We start from the raw sequence: 25,859 nt of genomic DNA on the forward strand, positions 1-25,859 counted from the left end.
ACGTCATTGCTCAATGTCAGCAGACTATAGTCTGTGGGCCAGCGCTAGGTCCGTGGCTTGCTTTTTTTATACATCATGTGAGCTAAGGATGTTTTTTACATTTTTAAAGTGTGGCAAAACACACACACACACACACACACACACACACACACAAGAAGACTATGTGAGTGACACTTTACAGGGTTCACGAAGTTGAAAATATTTACTATCTGGCCCTCTACTGAAAGGGATCACTGCCTCTGCTACATGGAAGGAGCTGAATTTGAGCTCTTCAAATACAACCATTTCTCATCATGCAAACGCCTCGGCTTCACCTCCGCTTTTCTCTATCCTGAGCAAGGTTTTACTAGTTACCCCCAACATTTTCTCTTTATCTTCTTTATTTTGGGGAGAAGTAGTTCTACAGTATCTGGCCTGTCTCACAAACTTCTGAGAAATGTGCTAAGTATAGTTTCACCTTTTCCTGGTTCCTGGGACCCGCTGATGGCCTCAGACGTGAGTAAGGATCATGGCGTTTTTGAGCTGCTTTTTCTATTTGATACCTCTTACAGTCAGGAAGGATCTCTCATTTCTTGCTGTTGTTGTTCTGTGCCTCTTTAAAATCTCCTGCTTTCCATCTGCTGTGGGCTGGGAAAAGAAGGAGAAAAAAGAAATCATGATTGAAGAATACTTTGTATCTATCAGGTTTCATTAGATTCTTTTCATATGTTAGGTTCTTTAATTCTCATAACATAACTTTATGGTTAGATGCCATTATTTCTGCTTTACAGATTAAGAAAATGAGCCTCAGTCAGCTTCAGAAGGGTTAATTTACTTGAATTCAAGCCCAGTCCTTCTGGCTCCAAAATTTAAGTCCTTTCATCAAAGAAACCAAAAAACCTGGCTGACTTGAATTGTAAGTAACATAAGGGCAAACAGACTAAAATGATGCTTTCATAAATGAAGTGCCCAGTGCTGAAGTGTCCTGAGACTTCTGTTTTGTTTTGCTCTTCGCTCTTAGCTGTGTTACAGATAATTCAGTTGTCTGACAAACAACTTCCAAATTAGTGAGGTGTTGTGATGACACTTCCCTTGTTCAAATACATCCTTTGAGACCATTAATTCAATACACTCATTCAAAGGTAAATATTGAGAAAGTGTGTGTACTTATAACCCTAGAGAACGTCCAAAAATGAGTATGGTTATGGAATTATGGCTCATTTATAGTGTTATGCACATAACTCTCTCTTTATAGGTATGAATGTATGCGAACACACACACACACACACACACACACTTATTCAGGCATGCACCTTGGAGACCCAACTAGAACATTTCTGCTCACTTCTGTTTTACTCTTCCAGTCTTTCCCCCAAGGCAGGTTTTAAGTTAAACTCCTGGGATGCATCTGATGTCCACTCTTCCTCCAAGCCTCCTATACAACGTAGGTCCTTGTACATAACTCTGCCTGCCTGAAACAGACAGGAGAAACTGAATCATTATGAAGATACATGTTCACTGAGAAAGCAGAAACCCAAAGTATAGGATTTAATAAGCAAATTGTTTTGGAGATCTTTTTAATTACCTAATACCAGACTCTAAAATATTTTAATTTCTATATCATTATTACATAAATGCTATATATGATTGTCTTTGCACAATAACAAATACTTGAATAAAAAGAGAAAGAGCAACGTCAGTACCATCTCAAGTTAACCATGAGGTTTAGCTTCAGGCAGAGTCTGACAGTCTGTCTCACCAGAGCAGGGAAGAAATTCTGGGCTTTAAGGGATTAGAGATATAAGGCAACTGTAATGGCACACTCGGTTTTTCTTCCCAAAGTTTTTGAAAAGCAGCTCACAATGGAAAGTATGAGATATTTATTGAGATGGAAATTTACTTTAGTTCTCTTTACATATTTCTTTCCCTGTGACAAGCAGGTGGGTCTCACTGTTCTCTCCTGTCACAGGGAAGGATTGAACTCCAGATGGAAAACAGAAGGTGGTTAAAATCACTCCTTTCCTGGAATTTGGGTTCCAAAAGCCCAAACTCTTTTAGAGTGCTTTGCTAAGGGGAGCAAGTAGGATGGGAGGTAGTCTGAACAGCTAAGAGGAAGGACAGAAGATTCCCTTATAGAGAGGCATAAAAATCGCTGGATTCCCCAAACAAGAGTGACCTCTGCCTCACCCCAAGAGTACCTGCAGAGAGGTGGAAAGCCTTCACAGAAGAATGGCTGCATGTCCTCCAGAGGAGGATGAACTCTATGGACTATGTCTTGGAGCATCAAGAAAATTCCTAAATTGGCTACATGAAAGGTCCCACTGGTTGGGACTAACAGGATACTGGGTGTCACATCACCATGCTGGCCTAAAGATAAGAGAGTCGTTTCCCCAATTTCTAGATACCTCAAGACATGCTCATATTCTTGTGGAACCTGGAGAAGGAGAGAGGCCTCCAGGAATAACTGAGATGGAGTTTCAAAGGCAAATTTATTTTGAATTAAAAACAATAAAGAACTATGGTCTAACTTCTGTTGCTGGGTTTGTGGACAAAAGTTTCACACAAGTACGTCCCAAAGGGAATTCTCTCCACACATTCAAATCACAGGGCTCTCCCAGCCTCTCCTGGGGCTGGGGCTGCGGTGAACTGGGCCACCATTATTTATGCCAAGAAGGCCACTGCTGCCTGAGCGACGCAGTTCAGTGTGAGTGGCCCCCGGTCTACAGCGATCTCCTCTGCCTGGCATGACGAAACACCACCTTCTCTTCTGTGTCTTCCATCTCCCCTGTTACAACTTCAGTGTGATGGCAAAGGGGACCCTTTAGTATCGTTATCAGCCCTTAACTCTAAGTACATAAAAAACTTTTCTAGCTTTTCCTGGTCTTTTAAGTAACACCGCAAACAAAAACCAGGACTCGGGCTTCCCTGGTGGCAGAGTGGTTGAAAGTCCGCCTGCCGATGCAGGGGACACGGGTTCGTGCCCCAGTCCGGGAGGATCCCACATGCCACGGAGCGGCTAGGCCCATGAGCCATGGCCGCTGAGCCTGCGCGTCCAGAGCCTGTGCTCCGCAGCAGGAGAGGCCGCAACAGTGAGAGGCCCGCGTACCGCAAAAAAACAAACAAACAAACAAACCAGGACTCACTTTCCCCACAGCAGAGCAGCAGTGCCTCAGGCAGGATTCTGCGAGTGGCTGACTCTTTTCTCTGTCCGTGATACATCTTTCAGGGCTCCTCTTCTTCCCACGGTCTCATCCCTCAGCTGCCCTGGGCTACCTTTCCCAGCAGCTCCCCACCCCTGAATTTTCTGCAACTCACTTCTCAGAACAACTTTCTTTGCTGAGTCTAATTTCTTTAGGACTTTATCCTAGGACAGGAAGAAAACTGAGGAGTAAAAAAGGGAGGAAACAAGAATCCTAAGGTTCCAAATGCCAAAAACGCAAATTGAAAAATACTTCATTGGTTCATGGACTCCAAAGGATATGTTTATTAAAAATGGGAAGAAGGGAAGGGATAAAATTAGGCTATAGGACATCCACCACCTCTTGCCTCTGCTTCAGTCTCTTTTACATGAAAGTAGCTTTTTCTTATGACAGAGACTTGGCCTTATGACCACTAACAGCTCCTGAATTGTATGTATTATAACTTCCCAAACTAAAAGGGGAATGGATCTTTTAGTTTCAGTAAAGTACACAGACACAGACACAGACACAGACACACACACACACACACACACACACAACCCAAACAAATAAAAAACTCAGAAAGGGTTTCTAATTGGCTTGGTTTGGGTCACATATCCATTCATATACCAATTAACTGTGACCAGAGGAAAAAGAATGATAACTGGCCAGTCTGGATCATGGTGGATCTTGTAAGAACATAGACTCTCCCAGTTTAGCACACGGAAGTATTTTCTAGGAAAATAAGCGTTCCTAGAAGACAAGAGCATAACTATCTCTATGGTAATATTTTGGGGTGTCTAGTGAGCCAGACACTAGAACAGATTTTGCACATGTTATTAAAAGGATCAGGAAAAGCCAGAAAATATTTTGTGTGTCAATTTAGAGTTAAGGGCTGATAACGATACTAAAGGGTTCCCTTTACAGTCACACTGAAGTTGTAACAGGGGAGATGGAAGACACAGAAGAGAAGGTGGTGTTTCGTCATGCCAGGCAGAGGAGATCACCGCAGACTGGGGACCACTCACACTGAACTGCGTCGCTCAGGCAGCAGTGGCCTTCTTGGCATAAATAATGGTGGCCCAGTTCACCGCAGCCCCAGCCCCAGGAGAGGCTGGGAGAGCCCTGTGATTTGAATGTGTGGAGAGAATTCCCTTTGGGACGTACTTGTGTGAAACTTTTGTCCACAAACCCAGCAACAGAAGTTAGACCATAGTTCTTTATTGTTTTTAATTCAAAATAAATTTGCCTTTGAAACTCCATCTCAGTTATTCCTGGAGGCCTCTCTCCTTCTCCAGGTTCCACAAGAATATGAGCATGTCTTGAGGTATCTAGGAATTGGGGAAACGACTCTTATCTTTAGGTCAGCATGGTGATGTGACACCCAGTATCCTGTTAGTCCCAACCAGTGGGACCTTTCATGTAGCCAACTTAGGAACCTTCCATTGCTTTGAAGGCCAAAGACACTTCTGAAAATAAATAACAGGATTGAAGGACTCAGATTCAACCATAATCACAAGATTACTTCTAAAAGCATTATTTACATATTGATCTTCTTTTCCTATTTATAAACTTATATCTGGTCAAGGAAATGAGTGGAAAATCCAGAAGACTGTGGAGAAAATAAACATTAACACTTGTAATATGTATTCTTTGAAAGATTTTCCTCTACCTAGATTGCTTTTATGTACAGAGGTGATATTCAAAACACTGAATCACCAGCACAGCTGCATAGCTCACCAACCAGTCCGAACAAATGCTGGGTGATAATGAATAAGGATCTTGAACCCTCCTTCCAAATCCCTATCCAAGGCTTTAGCTCATAGTTACTTTATCTTGAGGCGGTCCAGGTTTGCCATATTTGGGAGAAGCCCTGTTTATGGTGGTGGTGGTGGCAGAGGTCTTGGTGCAGTGGCTATTTACCAACAGATATAGAGGTCCTTTGACAGTTTAACAACTGGTATGGCTGTATGGCCATCTGTACCAGTACATACTGATGGAGTTATTAGCCTGGGACATGTCATAATTCCTTACAGTTTGTGTTTTCTTCACTTAGCAAAATCTAGTGAACATTTTCCTATGGCAAAATATATTCCTATACGTGAGAACTTTCTAACTCATCTTTGGTGATGAGCTGTAAACATGCCAAGGTAATGATCCCTTAGTCTTTTGCAGTGGCTACGTGGGCATGTACCACCAGCTTCCAGAACCAGTCATCTCAAGACAACTCTACTGTTTACCCCAGTATGTTATAAAAATACTGTCATTTTCTCCATGTGTCATGATGTGAAAGGGTTGGGAAGAACTGTTCTACAACATGGCTTTTAACAGGAACATATCATCCCATTATATGGCTATAATATGGTTAACTTAACCAACCTGCTATTAGTGGATTTTCATCTTGTTTCTCTTGTTTTCCCAATATTTTATTTTATTCCTAGAGGACATGGTTATACGTATGTCTGGTTATTTTTAAATATTTTATTTATGTATTTATGTATGTATGTATCTATTTATTTATTTATTTTGGCCGCACTGTGCAGCATGTGGGATCTTAGTTCCCCGACCAGGGATCGAACCCAGGCCCTTGCAAGTGAGAGTGCGAAGTCCTAACCACTGGACCGCCAGGGAATTCCCTATATGGTTATTTTTTAAAACAAGTTCCAGAAAGAAGAATTTTGATATACTGGGTCCTATTTAAGACTTGGACACAGAGTATAAAATTTCCCTGCCTTTCTATGAGTTCCTAAGAATACAGGTTCTAGATCTAGATTGTCAGCGTGTGCATCCCTGTTTCATCACCTTATTAGATGTATGACTCGGTGACTCTGTGCCTTAGTCTCCTTGATGAAAATGGAGTTAATCACAATATTTTCCTCACTTGATTGTTGTGAGGACCAATGAGTTAATATATATGGGGCACTTAGAACAATCCCTGGCTCACTGTTATTCATTAAATATTAGCGATTTTCTTGTAGTAGTAGTTTCTGTTAATTTTAAAGTTTTACAGTTTTCACTCACCTTAGAAATATATAAGAGTATGTTTTCTTGGGAACCCTCCTACACTGCTGGTGGGAATGTAATTTGGTGCGGCCACTATGGAAAACAATATGGAGGTTCCTCAAAAAACCAAAAGTTGCCATGTGATCCAGCAATCCCACTCCTGGGCATATTTTCATAGAGAACTCTAATTCGAAAAGATACGTGCACCCCAATATTCATAGCAGCACTAGTTACAATGGCCAAGACATGGAAGCAACCTAAATGTCCATCGACAGATGAATGGATAAAGGAGATGTAATATACATACATATATATATATATATATCTACAATGGAACAGTACTCAGCCATAAAAAAGAATGAAATAATGCCATTTGCAGCAACAGGGATGGACCTAGAGATTACCATACTAAGTGAAGTAAGAAAAAGACAGATACCATATGTTATCATTTATATGTGCAATATAAAATACCATACAAATGAACTTATTTACAAACTAGAAATAGACTCAGACATAGAAAACAAACATATGGTTACCAAGCAGGAAAGAGGGTGGGGGGATAAATTAGGAATTTGGGATTAGCAGATACAAACTACTATATACAAAATAGATAAAAAACAAGGTCCTACTTTATAGCACAGGGCACTACATTCAATATCTTGTAGTAAACCATAATGAAAAAGAATACGAGAAAGAATATATATATGTAACTAAATCACTTTGCTGTACACCAGAAACTGAATCACTTTGCTGTATACCAGAAACTTTACAACATTCTAAATCAACTATACTTCAATTAAAAATATTTTTTAAAGAATATCTTTTCTCCCACAATCCCAAAGGAACTGTGAATTAAATTCTTTATAATTATTTCTATAATATCAATATAATTTGCTTTTAGAAAAATGCAAAATTACAAAATTGAGATTTATGAGATTACAAATCTTTGGTAGACATATGTTTTGTGTTTTGCTCACTTTCTATAAGTTTGTTTGGCCAATTCAGGGATTTTTTTAAACATGGAAAACTTTCTGGGAGTCCTAGGCACCTATTACCCCATTCTGGGTAAAATGAAAAATAGAAATGCCAAAGCAATCAGAGCCTCACAGCCGGATGCTCTCTAGACAGAGAGTTTTACAATCTTGGCTGCCCACTGTAATCACCTGGGACGTTTTAAAAGGCACTCATGACTGGACCACACCCCCAGAGATTGTAATTTAATTGGCCTGATTTAATTACCTGGCATAGGGAGTGTTCCAAGCTCCCCAGGTGATCCTAATGTGCAGCCGAGACTGGAAATCATGGTGTAGGCGGGCACCAATTAATTCAGGATTATTTGGGTGTGTCTGTGGGGCTGGCGCTGGAGAGAATGACTTTCATAATCAGTCGACTCTCCAGGCCAACTGAGTCACTTGCCACCAGGTAAGCTGGCTACAGAGCCTTCTTAAACTGGAACAAAAACATCCAATTCAGCTAGACGTTGCAATATCTTGAAATTTTTTGCTCTGGACAGTTACTTTCACTTTCAAAATTTTCTTTTTCTTAAAAATCATCCCAAATGTTATCCCTGCATTTGGTGGTGGGAAAGATCACAACATAACAGATATTTCATGTTCTTGACTATGTTTCTTCTGTGTTTTGTTGCTACTGATGAAGCAAGCAATCACAAAAAGATTAATTGCACACGAAACAGCCTGGATAACATGCACCCTGGGTACAATGGCTTTGCTCTTTTGTCTGCTTTGAGTGTAAGTGTCTTGAAATTCAGTATTTTAAGGAAAGAATACTTCACTTGGACTACAAACTATAGACTGAAATTGTCCTTGAACTGGGAATATTCAACCACAATGTGATTTCAATGGAAAGATTTAAGAGCAGCTTCAAAGAAGTCAGAAACCTAAGGACGAGAAGATGCTGATGTGTTAGGAAAGTCTACAATATTTGCTTCTGTGGTTTTGAAGATGTAAATAGAAACAGCTATGGCAAAGAACTTCTATAATTAGGTTTCATCCTGATTCCAAAAGTTGCTTCTTACAGAGCTTTTAATAGTATGTGAAAACCACTGTTTAAAACTCTGGGTTTGAATTTCCTGCCACTTTAATGAAAAAATTAGTATTTTCAAGCTTTGGGGGTTTTTCTAAAGTCATGCGCTAAACAAGCAGAAGTCCTCTGTTGCCCAAAGGTTTTGGCAGAGGGTGGACGCTCTGGTAATTTTCTTCTCCCCGGGCACAGTCTTTCTCTAAGAGTCAGAGAATGCATTTAAATCAGAAATTAAATGGATTATGGGTGGGTGTAGTTATGGACAGACACTGGCACTTGGACCAAACAGATGTGCTCTTTAAACATGGTGACCATACCCAGTTCTGCCAAAAGCACAACAGAGAACAACCTTGCTCAGTTAGTCATACTTCCCTGAAGGGCCACCACCTAGAGTGGCATCTGCATTCAGCAGCGAGATGGAACAACCACATCCTACCCTGGAAAGGGAACCCTTATCATTTTCCCTCAATCCAAACTGCCAGGCAGTATCAGGTCCCTCTCACGAGCTCACCAAATGTGCTGTTTCCTTACTTGTTTTACCACTCTGGTGAATTCTTTGTAGGTCTAAATCCTATAGGATATAAATCGAATCTGGAGAAAGACTCTGAATAAGCCTCCACCACCTCCAACCAAATTTTATCCAGGTGCAAAGTAGACCACGTGAGAATAAGAGAACCTAAATCCTGTCTATAACTGAAAGAACAGAGTATTATTGGTAAGTGATCAAGGAACATTTATGGCATTCTTGAGTTCCATTTAACATTTTGCTGAGAAGTTTCAGGAAAAAATTTAATAGCAATGGTGACTGATGGAATCAAATAAGTGAATCAAGTCAAACTGCAGTTGTGTTACTCTTTACATACCAGGGAAAAAAAAGTTAGTTCTGGATTAGTCTCTTGGATACTAGATAGGGAAAATCTAGCCTGGTGTACCCCATAATTTGCAGAGATGGCAGTGAGCCTTGGCATATACCCTATAGAAATTAGTCAAATAAGATTAGTTCTGGGTTCCTCCAAGAATTCAGGATGCTATTTGATGATCACTGTGGGATTCTCCTGGACTTGAGTTTACCCAATAGGACCTGAAAAACTTCCAGCAGTGGTTCTCAAATTTTACTTCTCATAATTCTCTGTAGAGAATTTTAAAAAAATTATCCATACTCATAGCTTATCCCAGAATGTCTGAATCAGAATCTCTGGTGGTATGTATTTTGAAGAAATATTCATAGGTGTTTTTGATGCACAGCAAAGTTGAGCATGTCTGAATTTAGGTGAATAGAAGGGATCAAGTTTCCCACGAGAAACTAGCTCTTCTGAGGGACTAGAGTGTTTTTTTTTTTTGCGGGGGGGGACTAGAGATTTTTTAGGATTGTTCCAGATCATCTCGGCAGTCCTTTCAGGGGAACTCAAATCATTCAAGATATTCTAATGAACAAGATTGGTTACAGAAAGGAGAAAGGACACACTTTAATTGTAAGGAGCCTTTGAACATCAAAGAGCTGTGCACTTGAAAGCATTATTCCAATCAACTTTTTTCCACAAGAATTAAGTTTGGAGATGATTTTTATTTTTGCCTTGCAAATTTTACAAAAAAGCATGATAACTCCTTCAATTGGACAAACTTATATTTTCTGTAATACATGCTTCATGTAAATATTTTCCTGTTTTTATATTTGTCATATTATATATCATTCCCAAGAATGCTTTCATTAGAAAATATTTTCCAAAATATGATCATACAGTTCATAAATAAATTTTATACAATTTATTTGATGAAAAGGAGTATCTGTAGGAGGAGAAATTTGGACTAATATTTATTGATCTCCTCATATACATTTATTTAATTATGGACTGGTTATTATTCTTCTCATTTTACTGTTGAAAAAAATTGAAGTTCAGATTAAGAGGAATCTCCAACACTGTACAGTTGTTAAGTTATAGTGTCAGTATTTAAACTCAAGTCTGGCTGATTCCACAGTTCCTATTTACCAAATTGCATCATACGAGGACAGTCAATAGAGAAGTAGGTGTCCTTTCTTAATCCTTCAAAATTCATCTGGAGTGTTAGTCTGTATTCACAGCGTGGCCACAAAGATTAGACAACTGGATATCTACTAAGACTTTTTCATCTTTCTTATTTTCCAATTTTTCACAAAGGAGTATATAGATACTTTAAGGAATAATTAAGGGGATCCAATTAAAAAAAAAATCTACTGTCTTCTTAACCAACTAAGAAATAATACAAAAGAGTAAGGTAGGTGGGGACCAAATTTTTGCCTTTATTGTGGACAGTTTAGGCTGAAGGATATGGCTTAACTCAGGAGGAAAGTGGGGCTCCTAAAACTGAATTACAGTTTTAAACAGACTTACCCATCCGGCACAGGCAACCGCCAGAACACTGGAAGCTTGAAGGAACAGAGTTAAAGGTATGCCTTCTGTAGCCAAGCTTCTTTTCAAGAGAAAATTCTAGATCTCTCCAAACTCACCAGTCAGATAAGCTGCTCCACCGGGGGCAAAGAAAGTCCAGCGCTGCTACACCTATGAATCTCCCTTCAAATGGGAGAAAAAAGAAAATCAGAATTAAAGAAAAAGTGCTTCTCCTGGTCAGAAAACTGTGCCAGGAAGATTTTCATATGCTTAATAAAAATGTGTAAGGACACATTTAAAGTTAAACTTCATTTGCTGAGTCAGAGGAAGAAGCAAAAACCTAGCAAAACAGCTCCCACATCCACATATTTACAGACCGGTTCACTGAAGAGGGAAAATAAAAAGCCTCAGGTGGAAAGTCATTTAGTATCAATGTTTCTAGTATGTACTAATCAAGCACATATTCAAGTCAAGGGTTTGAGGTGACGTGAATACTATCAGTGTCAGAGAAGTTAATAATGAGGACATTTCTACTGAACTTTAAAAAAATCTTGCTTTGTAGTTCCTCCATCTCTTTGGTAAACTTTGCTTTAAATTTAGGTTATCTTTGAGGACACATTCCTCACCATAAGTCCTCTGTTCTGTACTAAGGCTGAGAGACTGCAGAAACTATAGCATTATCCACTTAGTTTTAGATATTCTTTTGATTCTTCTTTAGTCTGTTTGAAGAAATATTTCCATCATTTAATATTTGTAAACATGTGGGGTATTTGTTCAGCTGGTAGTTCATTTACACCAGCACACATAATTCATAATTAGTGTGAATTTAATGAGTTAAATAATTTCTAACAACTTCTTACTCTTCATGAGTTTTTAATTTACACTTTAAAAATGATGTGTAAATATGAAGACAGATTTCTGAATAGTTTAGGCCAACCTTCCTACCCCATTCTCCTAAAAAATTTTTATATCAGATTCCTTAAATTTGAGCCAATATTTGTTTAACATCTCAAAAATCAGAGAAATACTAGAGCTGGAAGGCACTGGGTCTAATATCCTCATTTTGTAGATAAGGAAACTTGGACTTAAAAAAATTAAATCATATGACAAAGATCACAAAATAACTTCTTTAGTAGAGCTGAAACTGGAGTTAAGTTCTTGCAACCCCAGAAAGGGCTTTTCAGAACCACTTGCTTTATTTTCCAATTTATTTTCATACTACTAATGTCTAGCTTAAAAATTCTACCTCCTAAGATGATAGTTCTCAATCCTACTTGCTTTATTTTGCTGTTTAATTTGATAGTGGTTTTTATTTCTTTAAAAAAAGTCTGGTGTGATTCTACTGAGGAGGAAAATGTTCTTTTATTGCTTTTATTGTCCCTTTTATACTGTAATATAAAAACATTTTTAATTTTTAAATCACATATCAAAATTCTTACAAAGCATTTGGTTTATCTCCATTCAGCTCTAATTTTAATAGTCAGTTCTAACTTCATGAAGGATCTGCATGGGCACTTTGCATTTCCCGAATGTTTCAGTTCTTGGCTTTGTTTTCCCAGACCTGGTATTTCATTCGGATTTGACTCCCATCACCTGCATTTTGCAGAGGTCCCTTTGCCGCTTCCAAGCATATGTGTCAGATTGGGAGAAATGTCCTTGCCTGTTTCTTACATCAGAAGGTGTTTAAGTGCATTTCCCAAATAAGAAGCCCTGTTTTCCACCTGGCTGCTGCGAGTAACTTCAAAATCTCTGGGGATGACCATGTCTGTTCTGGGAGGTTCTCCTTGGAGTCTGATTGTGTAAAAAAAATCTGCTTCTTTTCCGGACGCACTTGGAAGTCTCTCTTTTGTTCCCACTTGATTATAAAACATGTTCAGCTGCTCCACATCAGAATAAAACATTACTTTCCTACCCAAAGATTTTTGCATTGTCCAAGGCTAATTAGATGGTCAGATTTATCGTCCAAAATTTGAAATCAGGTTTTGTGCCTCTTAGCAATGATTTCCATCAACATGATGCAGCCATCATACTTTTCCAACACAAAACATATGAATCAGGGCATAAATGTTTAGAAATATCTTGATGTAAAATAGACCGTAAAATGCAGCATAGCGTAGCATATGTCGACACAGCAGGAAACAACGGGTTCCAAAAGAAATGAGCCTAATTTTCTGATCCACTGGTGTGAGAGTGACTGGACTTGGAGGAGGCACAAAAGAAGCCATCTAAGGATGTAGCATGCCAGAGGAAAGGGACATTTTGATAATCCTGCCCTTCTCAGGAGCACATACACTTTGATATGAGACCCACTTTGATGTGAACACACAGAGGACAGAGTGTGGGAAATGGACCTGTTTTCCTATGTTTCCTCCCACTCATTTCATGGCTGCAGCAGTAATGCCCCATGTCCACAGTGGAGGCTTCATCAACAACTTGCAGGCTCTCAGGATGAGGAACAGTGGGAGTCCTCATCTACGAGTCAGATCTACTCTGGCTAAAGCATCATGTAACTGAAATAGGATTACATTTTTAGTGTTGAATTATTGACTGATGTCTCCCTTCCTTCTACATGTATGGACCCAGCCTAGCAATGTGAATCAGCAATCTAAAATACATGGTATAAATGTCTCTCCCCACCCCATTTTTTATCTTTTCACAACCTTCAGCCAAAAAAATAAAATAAAATAAAGAACGGAATTTCTCAGGAACTGTTAGGGAGCCAAAAAATATGCTAGATGCATTAGGTTTATGTCAGATGCAGGATCTAAGGGAAACAAGAAATCCAGGAAAGGTTTAAAAATCAGACTGAGTCTGAGAGGAAGCAGTCTCTGGCTTGGCGCCTTAATGGACGGCAGATATGATGCAGGGAGGATTTCCCAATTAGATCTGATTTTCCCTGACAGCACCATAAAACCATGTCTCCACACAGCAGTAAAACTCATATTCCACTGATCACTCAGGTTCTTTATTGCTGATTAGGTTTCCTGAATAAGTTCAGTAGTAGCCCTAATGAAATAGCTTCAAATTTGTTGGATGGAGAGAGTTGGAGCCTTGTTTAATAGTACCGTTTCAGTTAAGATTTTCACAACTCTTGCCAAATGGAAACTGAAATAAAGTTTTAGCATATCCAACCTGGCTATTTTCATGACAGACAAGTTATTGGTCTTGAATCCCCATCAACATAGCAGCATCATATAGGGAAGGTCACTGGCATATGGGAAAGGCCAGCAGATCTGGACTATGGACGTGATCTGTCCAGAACCATTCACTTCATTCCATGGTCAAGAGTTTCCTTGCTGCCTGTAAAATGGGAAGTTGAACTAGAGATCTCCTCCAGGTGTAACCACTATGGTCCTAGGAACAGGACAAAATAAACGTCCTAGGAACAGGACAAAAAAAATCACATTGAGTCTGGCTTCCTTCATGAGAACACTTCAGCCCAAACAATCACAATTAAAATAGCATGTGAGAAATTAGTGTTTTGGGTACCACTATTTATCAAGCAAATGGATCAAATGTCTTATGGACATTTTGGATAGGACCAAATAAATATCAAGGGCCTACTGGCATGAACCAAGTGTCTTATAGATGTTTGGGGCAGGACCAAATATCCTGCAAGGGGAAAGGAGAGGAGAGAGGCAAACACTGACTTGAAGTTGAGAGTGTGGACAGCAGGTCCCTGAACCAGTTTGTACAGAGAACATCATTGAGAGAAAGCAGTCCCTGTCCCCCTTCCACTGCCATTACAACCAGGGGGTGGCTGCTGTGCAGAGAGGGGGCTAAGGGCAGCGTGCACAGCTCTGATGGTGCTGGTCACCCCCCAAGCCCTGGACAAATGCAATGTAGGCAGAGCCCTGTCCTGGTCCTGTCAGATTTCTCCATGAAATCCTCTCTTTCACTCTCTCTTCTCTCCTTCATGACCAACACAAAACACCCAGATGTTAGTCCCAAAGAAATCAGTTTCCCCTCCACCAGGAACCCAGTCTCCCAATTATCCTCTTCTTGTTCATTATAAAACATTCCATTCGGAGATATTCACGTGATTACAATAATTTGCCCATGAGAATATGATAAGTAACCTTTAACCCTCCGGTTGGTGGCTGTTTATACCCTAAAGTACTTCTGGCGTTCTACTCAAGAGGCATTCTCACTTGTAATACATGGAGGACGGTACTTCTGAGCAGTGGGTTTTATGGCACCAGAGTGCCGTTCATCCAAACTCCCGGAAGGAATGAAACAAAGAAGTTAACTTTATCTCATTAATCTTCACAAATTAGCAAGGCAGGCTTTATTTTTTCTACTTTTTATAATAGACTGAAATTCAGAGGGGTTAAATGACTTGCCCAGAGCTTAGTAACTCCATGTTCTAAACACTCAACATGTCTTTGTACTTCATCACATCAGAATTTTTAATATGAAGTTTCAGAAGTGTTAATTTTGAAGGCAAATTAAGAGTCTTTTCTATTTATGATGTTAGAACATAGGACTGTTCTTCTTAAAATAACAGGTGCTTTTTATCTGGAAAGAACTGAGTTTGAATCCCAGCTAACTTGATCTGAGACTAAGTGAAGGTCCTTCAGATGTTTTGAGAATCATTCTCATCTCTCCAGTGAAGGGTAATGGAAAGCCAAACGTGGAAGCAATGTGGAGTGTACACTTGAGGACATTTAGGTCAGAGGGAGGCAGACTATTGGGGGGTTTTGTAATAACACAGGATGCTGAGTTAGGGACACAGATCTAGAGACAGAGATCAAAAGATGTTAGAGTAATAATACAGGACACTGAATTAGTGCTACAGAGCTAGAGTGTCATAGATCTAGAGGTAGAAGTATTATCTTGGTAGCCAATTTGATGGTTAGTTTAGGCCTATTTCACAGCTCAGAAACTGAATTAAGGGAACCAATTAGTCTACTTTTTCAGGTCTTATTATTGACAGTCTTCAGATAATATTTTTTATTTATTTATTACCATTTTATTTCTCCCAAAAGGAAAAATCATGCCAAAGAGCAAGTTAAGACAAGATTGGTTATAACAAGACAGTTTTCTGTGACTGAGCCCCTCAGGAGAAAAATCACGACAGAGAACTGGATTCAGAAACCTGTTGGTCCAGTCATTCTGTCTAGAACTCAGACAGTATTGAAGATTTTTCCCGTGTGATGACTTTCTCAGCCACAATCCAACTAGATCTGTATCAATTAATTGTATTAATCAATTCAGATAAATTTTATGTAACTCGGTTCCTTCAAAGAATGTGGAAATAAGTAAATGACCTATTGTACATTACCTCCATTCACACCTTCATCCAAAAAACTAATGATAACTAAAGGTTAGGCCTTTGCTGGGCATTGGAGATAGCATGTCCCTACCCGCTGGGCAATCAGAGAGTTCATGTTTGCAGAGAGGTGTAATAGGGGCACGCACAGAGTACGGTGGAAACATGAAACCTGAAAAAACTAAGACCTGCAAATCAGCAAAGGACTCTGAGAGGAGATAAGTTTTGAGGGTTGTATAGGAACTACCAAGACAAAAGGGAAGGCAAAGAGAAGGTAGAACATAGGCAAAGAAAGGAAGAGTGAAACAATGTGGCATTTGGAAAACAGGAAATACTGCCAATGTTCCCTGGGGAATAGGACAAATGTCTCAACTCCTTCCACTCTCTCTCTCTTTCAGTATACATAAGAACACATACAAAAAAAAAAAAAAAAAAGAGTACGTTTTGCCCCTCTACTCTTGACTCTGTTCTGAGAAACAAAACCAGTAAGATACATACACGTATATGTATTGATATGTATTAAGAGTGGAGGGGGGAAAAGCATTTGTTCAACTTTTTTGAGGTTTAATTACCACATAAAATTGTAAGATACTTCAAGTGTACATGGTGAAAGGAGTCCTCCCATCTAGTTAATTAACACATTCATCACCACACATATTTACATATTTACCTTTAAAAAAAAAAATCTTGTCTTATAGCTGAAAGTTTGCTCCCTCCTTTTACCAACGTTTCTCCATTCCACGCCCACCCCAGCCCTTGGCAACAACTTTTCTGCTCTCTGTTTCTATGAATTTGACTTTTTTTTTCTTTTTTAGATTCCACATATAAGTGATACCATGCAGTATTTGTCTTTATCTGGCTTATTTCACTTAGCATAATGTCTTCAGGGCACATCTATGTTGACACAAATAGCAGGGTTTCCTCCTTTCTCATGGCTGAATAATATTCCATTGTGTGACAGATATAGATATATATATATATATATATATATATATATCCCACATCTTCTTTATCTACTCATCCATTGACGGACACTTAGGTTGTTTCCTTGCCTTAGCTGTTGTGAATAATGAACCTGGGAGTGCAGATATCTTTTTGTATCCTGTTTTCATTTTCTTTGGATATATACCCAGGAATGACTTGCTGGATCATAAGGTAGTTCTATTTTTCATATTTTGAGGAACCTCCATACTGTGTTCCATAATGGCTGCACCAAATTACATTCCCAACAACAGTGCACAAGGATTCCCTGGAGAAAAGGCATTCTTGATGATAATTTTGAATCAGATCATACCATATCTGAAGCTAGTCATCCCTGGAATGTCCCAGTTGAAGAGCCTATAAATTTCTTTTTTAAGAAAAATAGCATTAGTTTGATTTCATTTACTTACAATTGAGGGATTATTGATAGATACATAAATAACCCAAGCCAAAAAAAATCACAAAAGTTATTTTCTTCTTTCATAAATATTCCTAAAAGCACTGAAGGTGTCTAAGTCAGAAAACCATTCATAAAGGCAAAAATAACATTCATATACATATACACCTATATAAACACTACCTCTATATTTGAAGCTGCCAAAAATTCCAACCAAATAGGACAGGTAACCCTAGGCTTTAATGCACCAGAACTGTTTCAATTCGTTGCTTTTCATAAGAAAGATTTTATTTCCCCAGCTGATCAGAGAGTATTCTTGGAGAAAAATCTGTTGATATTCCCCTTGCTGAGTTTTAAATAACCTGAGTATGTGTGATATATCTTTTGTAGTGGGTACTTCAGAGAAAAAACACTGCTTTTAAATCTCATGCATGCCCCAAATGTAATGTGAAATAAATTCCACGTGAATGAGCTCCTGCCATGTCTAAATACTGAATTGTAATATGCAAGTTTCTCCGAGACGGGCCATTTTTTTTGTAGTCTTAAAAGCATCAAAGCTAAGAGGATTGATAAATTTTAAGTGTCTCTAGCAGATTTCGTGTAAAGCTGTAAGTTTATATCTCCATGCAGCTGTAGTAGCAAAAACATGAGTAATTCATTCTGAGGTTTCCCCAGGAACTCAAGCCTGTTCAATTAACAGGGTGTATTTCACTCAACACAGGAAAGCTGTGAATAAAAATGTTGATACCGACAGCCTTCAGTCTGCCCTCCAGGAATTTGTATTTCATCTTTGAGATGAACCTAGTGTCACAGAGTGTAGTCTCTGAATTTTTCCATCTTGTTTCGGCATGCTTCCAAAGCTCTCAGATTGTAATTAGAAGCTCGAAATCAATCGAATCTCTGTTTGGTGGCTCACTGCTATAGGGAGTAAAGAGCTGAAGTCTCCTTTGTGATTCGCTCATCCCTCAAGTGTGAGGGGTCTTTTTTGAACTCCCAAAGAACATCTTACCTTCCCTAGAGATCCTTGTCAAGCTCAATAGGAATCGAATTAAAATGCCAAGATCAACTATCATTTACTGAGCACATCCTACATGCCAAGCACTTCACCTGACTTTCATATATCATTTCTCTTAATTTACACCATAATCTTCCAAGTATAGGTCTTGTCATTTCCAACTTAAAGAGCCTGAAGATCAGTGAGGTTAATTAACTGAGCTAAGGTCACAAAGTCTTTAAAGGAGCCAAATTCAAATGCTGAGCTGTCTGTCATCAAAGACCCTGTTCTTTCCACTATACTGTGCTTTCCTAAAAAAGTGCCTTCAGGGCCTCATCTTGAAGCTGTGAAGTAATACATTGGCACAAGTACAGTTATAGAGGCTCTGGCTGGCTTTCTTCTCCCACACCTCAGATCATTCTGCGAACTACTAAAGCATAGTCTGTAACCTGAGAAAAAGTCTTCCCAGAGGCCCTTCACCTGCAATCACTGAAGATAAGAAAGCATTCCATACCCACGCCACTCTTAACGCAATCCACAGAGGTCACCCCTTCACTGTTACCAGAGTTTCATGACTGAGCAGAAAGGTAACCAGTGGACCAAAGGGACATTCATTTAACATATAAAACTTGCAAGTATCAGCTCCTGAGTAACAGTCACGTACCATGCACTGGCTGCTGTGTATGCCCAATATGAATCGAAATATGCAAAACAAACAGTTGAGCATACAAACTTTTTTCCCAAAACAAGCCATTTGCAGCTGCAAATGCAAATTGAGGCCATAAAGGCGTGAACTGAAAAAAAAGCGTTAGGACATTCCTGTTTTATCTTTTCAGCTCCAAGAACTTCACAGCTGCTCTTAATGTGTGCCTGAATATGTTATGTGTGTGTTTTGAAAGAAGTAGTGTACTACCTTTCTTAAAATCCTCTATGAATGGCAGATTACGGCAGAAAGGTTTTTTTTCAAACACCTAAGCTTTCCTAAAACACTGGATCTTATTCTCAGAACCCAGTGTGTTAGGAATAAAGTAAGCCAATGTCATTTATTCTTAAAAGGAAATGTGTCATTTCTTTCAAACTTCTTAAGAGTTTTTTCCTTTAAAGTAATTTTATTTTCCTCTGGAAAACATTTATATAAAACATTAGATTTTATAGATTTTTAGAATTTTCCACTCCATGCTCTTACCAGTTACATGCCATTGAAACTGGGCAGTTTTATTGGTTAAAATAACAGAATAAGAATGTATCAATACTATGTAATGACCTATATGGGAAAAGAATCTAAAAAAGAGTGGATATATGAATATGTATAACTGACTCACTTTGCTGTACAGCAAAAAGTAAGACAGCATTGTAAATCAACTACACTCCAATAAAATTTTTTTAAAAAGAATGTATTATAGTGTTAAATTCCACTATAGTAAGCCATGTTTTTTTTAATTGTGGCTAAATACCCCTAACATAAAATTTGCCATGTTAACCATTTTTGAGTGTACAGTTAAGTAGTATTAAGCACTTTCACATTGTACTTAATCACCGTTATCCATTTCTAGAACTCTTTCTATCTTTCAAAACTGAAACTGACCCTATTAAACAATAACACCCCGTTTTCCTCTCCCCTCAGTCCCTAGAAACCACCAATCTACTTTTTGTCTCCATGAATTTGAATACTCTAAGTGCCTTATATAAGTGGAATTATGCAATATTTATCTTTTTGTGATGGAATATTTCACTTAGCCTAATGTCCTCAGGCTTCATCCATGTTACAGCATGTGTCAAACTTTCTTTTTAAGGCTGAATAATAGTCCGTTGTATGTATATGCCACATTTTAACCATTCATTTGTTGAGGGACACTTGGGTTGCTTCCTTCGGCTACTGTATATAATGCTGATATAATCATGGGTGTACAGACATCTCTTCAAGATTCTGCTTTCACTTCTTTAGGTATATGCCAAGAAGTAGAATTGCTGGATCATATGATAATTCTTAATTTTTTCAGGAACTGTTATATTGTCTTCCACAGTGACTGCACCATTTTACATTCTCACCAACAATGCACAAGTGTTCAAATTTTCTGTATTCTCACCACCTAGTTTCTGCTTTTTAAAAAAATTATAACCATCCGAGTGGGCATGAGGGGGTGTCTCACTGTGATCTGATTTGCATTTTCCCTTATATGATCTTTCCCTTAATGATGTTGAGCATCTTCTCGTGTGCTTTTTGGCCATATGTATATCTTCTTTGGAGAAATGTCTATTCAAGTTCTTTGCCCATTTTTAAATCTTGGTTGTTTATTTCTTGTTGCTGAGTGTAGGAGTTTTCATGTATTCTGGATATTGACCCCTATCAAATATATGACTTGCAAATATTTTTTCCATTCCATGTGTTGTCTTTTCACTCTATTGACTGTGTATTTTGATGCAGAGTTTTAAAAGTTTGATGCAGCCCAACTATCTATTTTTCATTGTATTGCCTGTGTTTTTGGTGTCATATCCAGAAATCATTGCCAAATCCAATGTCATGAAGATCTTCCCTTAAGTTTTATTCCAGGAGTTTTATAGTTTTAGCTCTTCCACTTAGGTTTTTGATCCATTTTGACTTAATTTTTGTATATGGTGTAAGGTAGGAGCTCAACTTCTTTTTTTGTATATATATATATATATATATATATATATATATATATATACACACACACACACACACACACACATATATGCCACCAATTCTCATTACTCATGGAAGTTTTGTCCTATACAGTCATTTTAAACACTGAATTAGGGAATCTGAACCGTTGCTCTAAGAGAAATACAAGGTTAGTCTCCTGAGAGCCTGTGGTCACGTTTTTGTCACCTAATCAATACATAGCCTTGTATTATGTGTGTTTCTGTTTAAAGACACCCTATTCAATGTACATTGTTGATTTATTAATGTTGAGCTCAGAGCCAACAGCACTATGACTCATGCCCACATGAAGCTTAACACACGGGTTTTCTCTTTAAGATACAACAACTCTGCTCTTAGGAATACTAGAATGCACTTCAGCCCAATGTTTGGGGGCCATTTTAAACAGAAAGATCACCAAACAAAAAAAAAAAATTAAAAATGAGGAAAATGTGGCACTAAACAGACCATGAAAACGACACTTGTGTTCAGTATGAGAGGAGAAACATGAAGGCAGAGCGTCGCCTTGTTTCACTGCAGTTGGGAACATATGCGCAGATGGACTCAGATGTTTTGCTGCTCTGCAAATGATGTGTCTGCAGATGCCTATGAGAGCACCACACGTATTGATGTGGGGATTACAAATACATTTTAGCGAGTAGGCGAATTCAAAAAAGCGAATCTCTGAATCATGAGGATTGTGCAAATATGTATTTCTGCTTTGCTTCAGGAATCCTTATCTCTCTGACATCCACTGAGAGAAAGAACTGGATGTACAGAAGCCGGGAGGAAAACATGTATGTGCTTAGTCTTGGTCCCTCATCAGGGATTTTGATATAATTTATTGGGCCTTCCCTCCCCTCCCCCAGCAAACTAACTTACCCTCTCTCACCCACAGGCATAATTTCAGAAAGCACTGAGAAAAAGATGTTTATTCTAATCCTGAAATTATACTCTATGTGGTTATTTGGTCCAAATCATTAAATTTTCTAAAGATAGCTCAGGTTGACTCGAGTATCTAGACCACTTAAACAAACACCTACCTGTTGTGGAGATAAAGGCACCTGACTAGCAAAACCCAATGTCCTTAATTAAACATTCGAACAGGTGACTCAGGGACGTTGCCTGGCTGCCATGTAGCTTCCTATAGGATGAGACTATCTAAGCAATGACTGTGAGTTCTGGGCAGCTTGGCTGTGAGGGATGTTACTGGAAATGAACAGGGATACGGTATTACTATGGTCACTTCTCTTAAACTGCACTAACCTGAGGTTGTACACGTGAGTCCCAACAATTCTGAAATACTAATAAGATCCCAATCTCTGAGAATTCAAGGCTGAGGGCACACATGGGCCTGTGGTGAATCCAAATTAAAGATAACCTTGTGGAGGCTCTGGGGCTCTTCAAGCCGCCTTCTCCTGTTGAGACCTCCTTCATGCCTTTCCAAGGAAATGAGTTGATTTTTTCAAAAACTAAAACGGGGTTTTCTGTTTTTACTTCATATTCCTAGCATTCACAATGAATGCCTGTGTATGTCTATGTATGTGTGCACTGAAAGATATAAAATATATTCGTATTGTGTGTCCATTTTTCTTCCCTCCATGTGTCTAGATCTCAGGATTTTATCACTACTTTGTTTGAGACTCGGGCCTCCTTCAACAGAAAAAGACTGTACCTTCTGGTGTTCCTGTGGGTTCAACTGTGTCCCCCAAAAGATATGTTCAATTCTTAGACCCCAATACCTGTGAAGGCAACCTTATTTACAAACAGGGTCTTTGCAGATGTGATCAAGTTAAGATAAGGTCATACTGGATTGGAATGATATTCTCATAAGAAGAGAGAAATTTGGACACAGAGACACTGACACCCAGGGGAGAAGAAGACAGAGACAGAGATTAGAATGATGCATTTACAAGCCACAGGACACCAAGGATTGCCACCAATCATCAGAGGTTGGGGAGAGGCAAGGAAGGATCTTCCCCTAGAACCTTCAGAGAGAGCGTGGCCCTGCCTACATCTCTATTTCCAATTCCCAGCCTTAGAACTATAGGAGAGAATACGTTTCTGTGATTTTAAACTACCCAATTTGTGGTAATTTGTTAGATCAGCCGTAGCAAACTAATACAAATGCCTTTTCTGGAAATAGTACTGCTTGTATAATGCTTTGTCCCTTTCATCCCTGAGAATTACTTTGTAATTAAATGTGTCATAGAGAACATCTATATAATTTTCTCATTTTATGGCTATGGAAACTGAGATCTGATAACATTATTTGTTGTAGATCACAGAGATATAAAGGGGAAGAGTCAAAAAAAAAATAACACAATCTCCTGACTACTTGATTTGTATTTCTTTTCAATGCACACACTTGCAAAGAAATTTTAAACTAATGGTTGAAAGAACGAACACATAATTCTTTATCATCCTTTTAAACTACGGTTATAGATTTAGCAGCAATCAAGAAATATACTCAGAGCTACAGGAACTAGCATCTCACTGTTCCAAATGTAGCTTAAGATTCTGCTTGGTTCAATTAATAACTGTTAAATACAGCTTATCACACTGTCTTGGATTTTGCTCCTCATTATAATAGCATTTGTAACTGGATTCAGACCTGCATCATTTAACTCATGATTCTAGCAGATTAAACACTTTCTACCTTCCTTTTCCCAAATGTACCCTTCACACACATACACATGCAAACCTACAGTAATGTTTAGACCTTGATTGACGCATATTAGGTATATGTGAAAATCTATACATTTATATATTTCCCAGTGAATAAGATCTATTTCTCCCCAAATTATCATGTATCTGAAGAGCAAATATTAACAAGGGAAGGCTCAGCATCAAAGATAAAAGGTGGGGCAGTGGTTGAGAGTCCGCCTGCCGATGCAGGGGACGCGGGTTCGTGCCCCGGTCTGGGAGGATCCCACATGCCGCGGAGCGGCTGGGCCCGTGAGCCATGGCCGCTGAGCCTGCGCGTCCGCAGCCTGTGCTCCGCAACGGGAGAGGCCCAACAGTGAGAGGCCCGCGCACCCCCGCCAAAAAAAAAAAAAACAAAAAAAGATAAAAGGTGGGAGGATACACTATCTGTAGTGATGGCAAGAAGCACCACGTACCATCACGTCAAAAACAGGAATTTCAGAGCTTATTGGTCATTTCATTTTCTTAAAACTGAACAGTAAATCTTATTTCACAAGGCTGATTAGAGATAAAATTTGAGTTATTTTATTAACACTTTATTTTAAGAGATAAAATTTGAGTTATTTTATTATATTTTATTTTGCGTGGGCCTCTCACTGTTGTGGCCTCTCTCGTTGCGGAGCACAGGCTCCGGACGCGCAGGCTCAGCGGCCACGGCTCATGGGCCCAGCCGCTCTGCGGCATGTGGGGTCCTCCTGGACCAGAGCATGAACCCGCGTCCCCTGCATCGGCAGGTGGACTCCCAACCACTGCACCACCAGGGAAGCCCCTTTATCAACACTTTAGATCATCTAGTTATTCCTCTTGTTCACCTGTTAGTAGGTATGTAATATCAAGAGTAATCAATGATATATTTACCTTTCTGAATGCCACAGCATGACATTGACTTTTCTTCAAAATAAGTATTTTCTGTATAGTTACTGCTGCTTCTTGGTAAGCTGTCTTCAAGAATTATGGTTACCTTCAGAGAAATTCAATTGAATTTCTTTTATCGTGCCTTATGTTTTAGTTACCAAGATTCATTAAAATTCAGTACCACCTGTGCTTTTTGGTATTGCAAGTATGGTGGGACTTATTTTTAAATTAAATTTGTTGTGTTTCATTGCTAGATATGTACCAGTACTCACTGACAACAGCATGTATTTTTTAGCCATGCAACTTTATAGCAACTTCTTTAGTTTTTGTATAATATTACTATATAACCAAGTCTTACAAACTCTTTCTTGTTTATATGTATATAAACATATATATGTATGTATGAATATGTATATTCAATATATATTTATATATGCTACTCCAAAAATACTTTAAAATTAGTTCAACGCATGTACGAGAAAAAGTTCTTCATTTTTTTTTTGAAAAAATTATCCTTGTGTAATCAAGAAACATCTTACACTTCAGCTACTCTTAAACACTGGCAAATTGATACTTTGAATAGTCTACAGCTACGCTAATATGGAGGCTGTTAGCCACATGTGTATTCAATTTAAATGAATTAAAAGTAGATAGAAATGAAAATTCAGCTCCTCAGTCACACTAGTCACATTTCTGCTTTCAATAACCACGTGTGGCTAGTGGTTACCTTATTAGGCAGTGTGGATATAGAAAATTTCTATTATTGCAGAAAGTTCTATTGGACAGTGCTGGTCTATAGCATTAAAAGTTAAAATTTAAAGTTAAAAAAGAGATTATTTGAAAAGAATATGAATGTGGACCACTTATGTATTCCGGAGAATTGATTTTAGGACTCTCTAAAACAAAGACCAAAAGAAAAGGGAAAATAAAGGATCTAAATGTTTTTGCATTTAGATGCAAATATCCAGATGCCCTCCTACATCCAGTTCTTCTGTTTCTTCGGTTTTGGTTCTCTGAGTGCTGAATCAAGTTGATGTATACCTAGCAGCTATATTTTCCATTGCCTTTTCCACCTATTTCAATAATTTGCATGCTTTCTATCATACAACCAGCCTGTGTAACATGGAGTGATAATCCTTAGCTACGTTGCTTAGAGTGCTCATTTCAATTAGGGATTTGGCTAGTTTTCTGAAAACATCCAGATCAAATTCTAAATTCCCTAGTACATAAAATATAGTAACATGTGAACATTATATACAGTCTCCTTTTATTCATGTTATAGATAAATGTTAGGTGGATATAAGGATAAAATACACTTAATTTATATGTCTTAAAATTATATTTATAATTTTTTAATTAATGACTTACATTATTGTTAATTCAAGTTGAATTTTAATTTTTATATAAAGTTTTAATCCACACCTG

General features: G+C 38.4%; 1 long non-coding RNA gene across 1 annotated transcript; it reads right to left on the minus strand.

The window, feature by feature from the left end:
- Positions 1 to 220: 220 nt before the first annotated feature.
- Positions 221 to 10,764, minus strand: LOC117195618 (uncharacterized). The gene is made up of 3 exons (XR_004475374.2): positions 10,687 to 10,764; positions 1,325 to 1,451; positions 221 to 627 (listed from the first exon to the last, which is right to left on the minus strand). It is a non-coding gene; the product is annotated as an uncharacterized LOC117195618 (long non-coding RNA).
- Positions 10,765 to 25,859: the final 15,095 nt, after the last annotated feature.

Source organism: Orcinus orca, chromosome 21 (assembly GCF_937001465.1).
Source record: "Orcinus orca chromosome 21, mOrcOrc1.1, whole genome shotgun sequence".
Taxonomy (NCBI): Eukaryota; Metazoa; Chordata; class Mammalia; order Artiodactyla; family Delphinidae; genus Orcinus; species Orcinus orca.